The sequence below is a fragment of the Citrus clementina genome, unplaced genomic scaffold (assembly GCF_000493195.1).
Source record: "Citrus clementina cultivar Clemenules unplaced genomic scaffold, Citrus_clementina_v1.0 scaffold_1, whole genome shotgun sequence".
Lineage (NCBI taxonomy): Eukaryota > Viridiplantae > Streptophyta > Magnoliopsida > Sapindales > Rutaceae > Citrus > Citrus x clementina.
Window position 1 is genome coordinate 19,903,444 of NW_006263303.1, and position 9,569 is coordinate 19,913,012.

A 9,569-nucleotide genomic window follows, 5' to 3' on the forward strand; every position below is an offset into this window, starting at 1 on the left:
AAAAACACATATATCTCATATGAAAATTTGGAAAGGAAAAAAACCAAACTTGATGTATTTAAGGGTCTGGGGTTGTTTAGCTTTTTATAAAATACATGACCCTAAGTCATCAAAGTTGAGAGCTAGAGGTATAAAAAGTTTTTTCGTAGGATATGCTGAAAATTCCAAGGCTTATAGGTTGTTAGATTTAGATTCTAATGTGATTGTGGAATCTAGAGATGTTGAATTTATTGAGAATAAATTTCAACATGATTATAATATTGAATTAGAATCAAGTATTGGTCAACCATGTGTTAATACTCCTGGTACCTCCACTAATAATAATAAAAGGAAAGAGTCTATGACATCTTTCGAACCAAGGAGGAGTCAACGTGAAAAGAAAGAAAAGAGTTTAGCTCCGGATTTTATTTCATCACAAGCACTACTCTTCTTGGTTGAAGGGGATAGAAAGAATGTACTTAACAAAGTACCATTGTTGTTAAATATTGAAAAAGATCCAAAGACATTTAGCGAGGCTATGTCTTCTAGAGATGCTTCTTTTTGGAGAGAGGCGGTAAATGATGAAATGGATTCGATTATGTCGAATCAAACGTGGGTCTTGGTTGATCTTCCTCCAGGATCTAAACCAATTAGCAGCAAATGGGTATTTAGAAGAAAGTACAATAGTGATGGTTCTTTGCAAACTTTTAAGGCTAGATTAGTAGCCAAAGGGTTTAAGCAAAGAAATGGTATTGATTATTTTGATACATATGCTCCGGTAGCTAGGTTAACTTCTATAAGAGTGTTATTTGCAATTGCTTCATTGAACAATTTGTATGTGCATCAAATGGATGTTAAAACAGCTTTTCTTAATGGTGATCTTGATGAAAAAATCTATATGGAACAACCTGAAGGATTTGTTTTGCCAGGAAATGAGAAAAAGGTATGCAAGTTAGTCAAATCTCTTTATGGTTTAAAGCAAGCACCAAAACAATGGCATGAGAAGTTTGATTCAGTAATTTTATCTCATGGTTTTAAGCATAATAATGCTGATAAATGTATATATTTTAAATTTATGAATGACTTTGGTATGATTATATGCTTGTATGTTGATGACTTGCTTATCTTTGGAACAAATATGCAAGGAGTAGATGATACAAAGAAGTATTTAACTTCACAATTTAAGATAAAAGATCTTGGTGAAGTAGATACTATCTTAGGTGTCAAAGTGAATAAACATAGTGGGGGTTACTCGTTGTGTCAGTCTCATTATATAGAGAAAGTGCTTCTTAAATTCAATTATTTGAAATTTAATGAAGCTAATACCCCATATGATTCTAGTATTAAATTACTAGAGAATTCAGGCCGAGTAGTAGCACAACTAGAATATGCTAGTGCTATTGGTAGCTTGATGTATGCTATGCATTGTACGAGGTCTGATATAGCATTTGCAGTTTGCAAAATGTCAAGATTCACGAGTAACCCTAGTGTTGAACACTGGAAAGCAATTGGTAGGATACTTAGTTATCTTAAAAGGACCATTAATTTGGGTTTGTTTTATAATGATTATCCTGAAGTACTGGAAGGATATTCAGATGCTAGTTGGGTAACCAATACAAGAGACAATAAATCCACTTCTGGTTGGATTTTTATAATTGCTGGAGGAGCGGTTTCTTGGGCTTCAAAGAAACAAACGTGCATAACTCATTCAACAATGGAAAGTGAGTTTATAGCACTTGCAGCTGCAGGCAAAGAAGCAGAATGGTTGAGAAATTTGTTGTTTGATATAATGTTGTGGCCACAACCGATGCCATCTATTTCTTTGTACTACGACAGTGAAGCTACATTGTCTAGAGCTTATAACAAAGTGTATAATGGAAAGTCTAGACATATTAGCTTGAGACATGAATATGTGAAACAATTAATAGCAGATGGTGTTATTAATATTGTTTATGTTAAGACTAATAAGAACCTAGCAGATCCTTTAACAAAAGGTCTTTCAAGAGACTTAGTTAAGGATACATCTTTTGGAATGGGATTGAAACCTTTGCATAATAAAGTCACCAACGACGGTAACCCAACTATGTAGTAGTTGTACCGCTACTCCATAGTTAAATGGGTAATAACAAGTTGTTGTTTTGTGACTGGTTTGGCACCGAGTAATAAATAATCCCATTCGAGATATTCGGTGCAAATAGCTACAAGGTTGAGGTTGAGTATTTACTCTTAATGAAGTTCAAGTCTTATAGTAGCTAAAGACATGATTTGAAACTTCACCTAAGTGAACATAAGAAATGGTGCCGTTTCTAACAAGATCATGGTTTAATCTTGTAAATGTTCATGAATCCAAGATAGAGCACAAGGCCGGAATAATGCTAAATATTGGAACACAACTTTGAAATCTGGGATAACTTATATGTGATGTATCTCCGGTATTTACTTAAGAGACAAAGTTTAATGCTTAGCACACTATTGTCTTGTAAATACTTTGAAATACACTCACTAATTAAAGGCTAAAATCGAAAGATACCTTTTTGTATGTATAAGTTTATTATTAACAAATCTGAAAAATATTACAATCTAGTGGGGGATTGTAAGAGAGATTATAACATTTTTCAATCTTTGGTTTGATATTCTGGAAGAAAACGATTTGCCGTTTTTTGGAGAAAACGGCTAACGGTTTAATTCCAGAGAGCATGTTTTCTGTTCTAAAGCAAACGGCTAACCGTTTGGAAAAACGGCTAACCGTTTGGAAAAACGGCTAACCGTTTATTTACAGAGAGCAACTTATTTGACATTCTGGAAGAAAACGGCTCACCGTTATTGAGAAAACCGCTAACCGTTTATTTCCAGAGAGCGTGTTTTTGTGTCAACTGAAAAAACGGTTAGCAAGCTTGGAAATTTCAATTGTCAATCGATGCAAAATCAAACCAAAAGAGTGTCTTTGAAGAAGTACCATTTCTAATGGTTGTATTCTTTCAAATAAACATCTTCTTCATAAAAGAAAGACACACAATTAGATCAATCATCAGATTTTGCAGGTTTCATATATGTTCTGGAAATACAATCTTATTTGCTAGAGATTGTATTCAGGATTTGATATATCTTGGGGGTAATTTGCCATTAAAACTTTATAGCAAACCAAAATTGGTGAGGGCAAATAAAACCTTAAAGGAAAGTGTGCAAACGCATCTCAAATCCTAAGAAATTTTCTTTGTTCTTTGCCTCCATATTCAAAATTCACCAATAGAAAATCGTTATGTGGGAATTTTGTACAAAAGTATACTAGTTAAAACAGTTTTTTGGGTTGCAAACCGCCTCAAACCCATCAATGATTCTTCTGGCTTGTTAACGATAAACAGGACAGGCAATCCTGTTTTAACAAGCCTGAGCATGGGCATAGTTTGGTCAGCAAGCTTGAGCGAAGAAGTGCAGCAGACTCCAGTGATATTACAGCTACTGGATTCAAGAAATCTTATCCTCAAAGGTGAACAAGATGGTGATTCTGAAAATTATTTTTGGCAAAGCTTTGATTATCCTTCTGATACATTGCTACCAGGAATGAAGCTCGGATGGGATTTAAAGACTGGTCTTGAGCGGCGCGTAACATCATGGAAGAGCTTAAATGACCCGTCTCCTGGAGACCTTATTTGGAAAATTGAACGACAAGGAAATCATGAGCTAGTCATGTGGAAGGGATCAACAAAGTTCTATAGGACTGGCCCATGGAATGGCGTCACATTCAGTGCTTCATCAATAAAGCCAAACCCAATCTTTAACTCAAGCTTTGTCTCTAATGAGGATGAGCTCTACTACACATACATCCTCGTAGATAAAGTTGTTTTCTCAAGGACTCTCGTGAACCAAACACTATCTTTATGTCAACGATTCGTGTGGAGTAAAGCAACTCAAAGTTGGGAGCTGTATACAAGTGTGCCAAGAGATCAGTGTGACACTTACAATCTCTGTGGTGCCTATGGCATTTGCAGCATTAGCAAATCGCCTGTTTGCCAATGTTTAAAAGGTTTCAAACCGAAATCAGAGGTTTATGTGGAACGTTCTCAAGGGTGCGTGCGTACTAAGCCGTTAAACTACTCTCGACGTGATGGTTTTGTCAAATTTAATGATCTGAAATTGCCAGATTCTACTTCCTCTTGGGTTAGCAAAAGTATGAATCTCAATGAATGTCGGGAGAAATGCTTAGACAACTCTTCTTGTATGGCATACACAAATTCAGATATCAGAGGAGAAGGCAGTGGCTGTGCCATGTGGTTTGGTGATCTGATTGACATCAGATACTTCCAAGATAGTGGGCAGGACTTGTATATTCGAATGTCTGCTTCAGAGCTAGGTATCCGTATACTTATTTATGTCATTCCATTATGAGAACTTAGGAGTACCACTCCAGTTAGACTAGTTCCACAATTTTATTGTGCAATTTAGTATTGAGTTCTGATTGAGAAGCACCTTTCGCATAAAGCAGTTTCTGGGTATAGCTTCTATGCATAGAATTTTGCTGCTATTTGAATCCTTTTTTCTTAGCTATATGATTATTGACTTGCTTTGCTATATCTGAATACGCTGATCAAGGAGCGAAAGGTGAGCCTACGACAAAGATAGTGGTGATAGTCATTTCTAGTACTGCTCTGCTAGCTGTGGTGCTTATAGCTGGCTACTTGATTCGCAAACGCAGGAGAAATATAGCAGGTATAATAGCACTCCACTTTCCTTCACAAATTTATAGCCATTTGCTTGCATTTTTATGATAGTCGTTTCCTTTCAATCAACATTTATATGAGTTCAATTTTTCTGTATCAAATCTTCAATAAAATCTTTCACCAAGTAGAATAAGTTTTTATATGCAGCAATAACTGTACGTTTGTTTCAAGATGAAGAGTTAACAGTGCATATCATTTAGATCAGGGGCAAGGTAATTAAACTTGTAAATTTTTTGTTGGAATAGCAGATTTACTTACTTGCATTTAGTGTTATCTTAATACACGCCTCTTTTTCACCTATGGTTCTCTATTTACTTGCACTTTCATATTGACTGGAAAATAACTTTAATACAAATTTACATATAAAGAACCTTCTCATCAAGAAGATGAAAATTGTAGTTACTAGTTCGTAGTTTGTCCAGTATACGTACTGCATATGCGCTTTCAGCTAATATTGTCCAATATTTCAGAGAAAACAGAAAACGATTAGATTCAAAACATAGACCTGGAGCTACCATTGTTTGAGTTAGCTACAATTGTTAGTGCCACCAATAACTTTTCAATCAACAAGAAGCTTGGACAAGGTGGCTTTGGACCCTTTTACAAGGTAAACTTGAAACTTGCTAGTCAAAAATACTTATTTTACTTGGTAACTAAATTCACATATATGGCTTGGCAGGGCACGCTAGTGGATGGACAGGAAATTGCTGTGAAGAGGCTTTCGAAGATTTCTGAGCAAGGATTGAAGGAGTTAAAGAATGAAGTTATACTATTTTCCAAATTACAGCACAGAAATCTTGTAAAGCTTCTTGGCTGTTGCATTCAGGGAGAGGAGAAATTGTTGATTTATGAATTCATGCCCAACAAAAGCCTGGACTCTTTCATTTTTGGTCTGGGTCCCTATAACCTTAAAATATTCGGCTAGCTTGTGCCTTGATTATAAACGTTTCTTATGTATTTTCAGAAAATTTTATACTAACCTTAATGTCGTAATTTGTAGATCAAGAAAGATGTAAGATATTGGATTGGTCCAAGCGTTTCCACATTATTTGTGGGACTGCTAGGGGTGTTATGTACCTTCATCAAGATTCTAGATTGAGGATTATACATCGAGATCTCAAAGCAAGTAATGTGCTACTCAATCAAGATATGAACCCAAAAATTTCGAATTTTGGTTTGGCAAGAGCTTTTGGTGGAGACGAGACAGAAGGAAACACAAACAGAGTAGTTGGGACATAGTAAGTACTTTTTGTCATGTGATCTTTACGATTCACTTGCACTGATTAATGAAAATTAACTTATATATTTCACTCTTTTGAAGTGGTTATATGGCACCGGAATACGCTTATAATTAGTAGTGCTTGCATTGCCCTGAATTCAGGCATTGCTTGAGTAGAGTTGGGCTTGCTGATTCATTTTCGTGACAAATGAATACATTAAAAAAAAAATCAGGACTTGTTCGTCCAAATTTACAGATATTTTGTTCTTTAATTAATTTTATTATAACAAACAATAGGATAGCAGTGTTGTTTAACCAGTTGCTTACACCTTGGCAATATAGCTGTGTTTTTTTTTTCTTTTTTATTTTTTTTAATAGTTTGTGAGATGGCCAGTGATATATATGTCTTTTTAAAATTTTCAATTATTGGGGCAACGAACATGTTAAATAATTTGCGGTGGAAAAAGGTACCAATACTGACTCAATATGTCGAATTTCTAGAAAATTTTAACATCAAATGCCTTGTTTCCATTGTTGTAAGTATAAGTCAAATTTCTTGCAAATTTTCTATGGGTGTGATGATTTTTTTTTTTTTGAGTGCAAACGGCTCACCCTTCACATATTCATAGAGATGTCGAATTCTCTATCTTCACCATGATTCTAGATTGAGGATTATACATAGAGATCTCAAAGTAAGTAATGTGTTACTTGATAATGAGATGAACCCAAAAATTTTAGATTTGTGTGATATGGCACTGTTCACATTATTTTTTTAATTTCTCTAATTAAAATAACAAAACTAAATAAAAATGTATAATATTTAATAAAATTAAAAATTCAAGTATGTTGCCGCTAGTGCTGATGAACTACTAGCGAAAGTTCGACGGTGGCTAGCCACAGGTGGCTACTGCATGACATCATGGTTTACGCTAAAATTTGGTATCATTAAAATTCTCATTGTCGGGGCTTCACAGTAGTGCCAAAACCTTGACTGTAGATCGATGGTGAATGAAAATTTCTTTGCCGATGATAGTTGACCATTGCATAGCCCTAATAATAAAGATTCTAATGGTATCAAAATATAGTTCAAATGGTACTAAAGTAGGATGGTCAACGGTGAAAATTTTTTATTTTGATTATAAAATTTTAAATTATTAATTGAATATAAATAATAATATAATATAAATGAAACTTTGATTATAATTTAATATAAATATTAAAATAGAAATTATTATTTTAAATAATACAATGCAAGCTACATCAAACACCATATTGTATTACAGCTTAATACAATATAATATAATATAAAACAGTATGTCAAATGCACCCATAAAAAAAAGTCAAAATCACAAGATTTATTTGGTGGGCCTTACCTGCATTATCCTCAGTTTACTTTTTGAGTCAAATAAACAATAGGCCCCAGAGACTTTTTAGTTTATCATGCTATTGATTTAGGTGTACATACAACTACATTGATCTTGGTAAAGTGGACAGTTTACTTTTTGCGTCAAATACTATGTTAGGATTAATTTTTTATAAAATTAGTCTATTCCACTATCTTTAACTGCATCCAAACATACCCCAATGGTTAATTATGAGAAAATTTTAATAAAGACTAGCAATTTGTTTACTTGGAATTGGAATGGACAAAAATTGCAATGAGTTGAAATCAGAACAGGCTGGAATTGATCACATGAGAAATAAGAATCAAAGTAAGTTGTATACTTGAATCGAAATCAACAATATTCCAATTGATGTATTTACTTCTGTCTTGTAATCCAAATAAGTTATCACAAGTCATAAAAATGTCCTTAGTTCCACTCTTGCTAGATGTCATGATGATATACGTTTCATCCATCTGGTAAGCGAAGGAGTTATTACAATTTAAAAAAATGTCCTTAGTTACAATTATGTATTTTTCTATGTAAAATAAATAAGCAAACATTTTTAAAGAAACCATTGGCATATTTATTATAATATTGAGTGTAATACAATGAGTTTTTGAGTAAACTAGTTGTTGTTGTTATTTTATATCGATAATAACTACTATTAATATTATTATTGTAGGGAAATTAAAGCCCTAACTTCCTATTAATTTAATTCCTTCTTATTACCAGAAGGGGAACCAAAGTTCAAATACAAAGTTTTTGTTGCTGGCAGGACTCGAACCTACGCCCCTCAACTTTCTAGGTATAGGTTCTCCCATTAGATTACAAAGTCGGCTTGTGTTATTGTTACTACTAATACTATTATTATTATTATTGTTTATTTTCTTATTAGTATAATTAATATTATTAAGATTATTTAATTATGTAATAGGAATCAAATCAAAATTTCAGAAATTAAGGGATGGTAAAATAATTAATTTAGAAAATGAAAATCGCAATCCCGCCTTCCCATAGAAATGAGATTCTCATTCCCACCTTTAAAATTTGGTGGGCCTCGCAAATTTCATTTACATTCTCAAATATCAAATAAGCAAGTAAATAATGGAATCATTTACAGTCCTCCATTCTTGACTCCCATTCCAAGAAGTTAATAACCTTTAATAGAACGTTCAAATGAAAAGACTAGCCAGGCCCTGAGAATTGACATCGATCAATTATCTCTTCCGTGTTAGAAATATATGTTATTTGTTTTGTCTTTTTTTTAATTCATATATTGTTGAAAAGTCAAAATTGGTGATTTGTTTATTCAAATTGGTTGAAAAAGAAGAGGTGAGCTACATGCATAATTGACTTTTGGAGGAGGTAGGAATCGCATGCATGATTTCTTTAAACATGAAGAATTTTTGCAACTTTATGAAGACTTTTTTTATGCAATTGAAGAGTTTTTCAAAAGGTAGAAATGGTGGCCCCAATCATTGAAATAATTGCATGTAAATTAGATGTTAGGTGCTGGTGCCTATAAATAGAGAGCATTTATTCATTCCATTTCATCCCAAAAATTTGAGAGCTTAAGAGGAATTGCAAGTGAAGCAATTATAGAGTTCTGAGAGTGTGAGCAATTGGAGAGTGTGTGTGAGAGTACCGGGTGTATTTAGGTTTTGGGAAAGTGAGGTTTCTCTACTCAAATTTGTACTCTAATAATTGTTGTTAATACAATTATTTTTCTCTTGCTCCCGTGGACGTAAGCATATTGCCAAACCACGTAAAATTCTGTGTCTTTTATTTTTCTGTGATTATTTGGTGCACTTGATTCCGCATTCCGTGCACAATATATATGATTACTCTTGAATCTCAAAAAGGAAAAAAAATTCCCATTAAAAAAGATCCATTGCAACTTGTAGACAAATACAAAATAGAAAAATTAGTATTCCTAGTCCTCTGCCATGTTAAGAGACTATCATTTTTCTTACCTATGATCGAAGCTTCATTTAGAGGATATGTTGTACAAATGATTTAGCCCATGTGATTAATAAATATATACGATCATAGTTAATTTCCAGCTTCTGGGGAAGTTAAAATCCTTATTTTTTCCATTTGTGTTTTAAGCATGGTTTTTTACAATTTTATATTTAAGTTTAATAAATTGAATAGTACGTGTGTATCATTTCATTATGTTTATGTTTATGTCTCTATCTTTAATTTTAAGGAGCCACTTGGGCTTGTAGCCCAATGGTGAACCATTACCCTCAAAGTTAAGCATGACTA

At 33.5% G+C, this 9,569-nt stretch overlaps 1 pseudogene; it reads left to right on the top strand.

Moving 5' to 3' along the window:
• The window catches only part of LOC18054760, an 8,689-nt pseudogene extending 2,753 nt beyond the window's left edge, over nt 1-5,936 (top strand).
• The last annotated feature ends 3,633 nt before the right edge of the window (nt 5,937-9,569 follow it).